Source organism: Adiantum capillus-veneris, chromosome 23 (assembly GCF_014529385.1).
Source record: "Adiantum capillus-veneris isolate H3 chromosome 23, ASM1452938v2, whole genome shotgun sequence".
NCBI lineage: Eukaryota > Viridiplantae > Streptophyta > Polypodiopsida > Polypodiales > Pteridaceae > Adiantum > Adiantum capillus-veneris.
In genome coordinates, this window is record NC_140953.1 from 144397473 (window position 1) to 144398712 (window position 1240).

Below are 1240 nucleotides of genomic sequence, written 5' to 3' on the forward strand. Positions count from 1 at the left end.
TTTCTTCTTTTCTACGGATAAGGCTGCTAGAAAGCCTACAGAGGATGCAAAAGGTCCAATAAAGACATCAAAGGACCAAGTAGAGAAAGATGCGTGGTTGGTTGGATCCTCCATATCTCAAAGCTCTGCATACATTGAAATCATAGACAGGTCCTCATCTTGATGCATCTCAAAAGCATGTGCAATGTCATCTAGAAAAAATAATTTGGACCCCTTGATTACCACAAGATTTAGTTATAGTATCACAAGGTCGTAAGCCTCCTCGTTCATTGCTCCTCCGTCTAACATCCTATCCTCCTCCTCATGTGGCAAAACATCACTTAATAGAACCAATGCCATGGAGGCCTCTTTGTGAGCTATCAAGGTTTCCCCTTTGGGGTTGACCCCATGAAGAAGCTCCGATGCGCCTTGTTTGGATCTACCTCCTGCCTTCACTTTGCCATTTCCTTTTGCCTTGTCAATGCCCTCAAGCACTATCACGGCCAAAACAATGTCCCACTTGAGAAATGTCTAGCCAATTTCCCCCATGGCTATATGAATGATGGTGTCATCGTCCACTTCTCTAAGAGTCCGTATGGTTCAACCCTTTGATAATCCTTAGTAATTTGAAGCAAAAATTCTTTTCATCTTGGAAGTAGTGCTTAAGAAACTCAACAGGAAGCCATAATCCTTCTTCCCCATCAATTTTTATCCCGAACTTTGCTATGTATGTCTCCATGTAGCTCATGAAATTTTGAAAGATATTGGCGAGAATGTTTACGGTGGCCTCCATGTCAATCGAAACCTCAATACAAGGAGAATATTTTTCACCAAGAAAAGGAGGTTGATATTCTCTAATTCTGTGATAAGCACATCACGAGGGGGTTGCCATGGCAAAGGAGTACTAGAGATCAAGAGGTAGAGTAGTAGTGTCAGACAAATGCAAGAGCAAGAGGCGATGGTGATAAGAGCAACTGAGCTCACAAACTCAAGAGACTTAAAAATGATTTGAATTGACTTAAAATTCATTTATATATGACATTTAATAGCCCACAAAACATCACAAGCACATGAAATAGTTTAAATCTCTTAACACAAATTATAGACATCCTCAACAACTCGACCTCATGAACTACCATATACACACCCAAAATTTGTAGATTGGAAACCGAAAAAATGTAACAATACCATACTCAAAATGAAAGGCAAGATCAAATTTTGTTTCATCAATAAAAGTAAAGATTGCATTGCAAGTGGATAT

General features: G+C 39.5%; 1 pseudogene; it reads right to left on the bottom strand.

The window, feature by feature from the left end:
* Window positions 1-234: 234 nt before the first annotated feature.
* LOC147428749 (uncharacterized) lies at window positions 235-1008 on the bottom strand (annotated as a pseudogene).
* Between the last annotated feature and the right edge of the window lie 232 nt (window positions 1009-1240).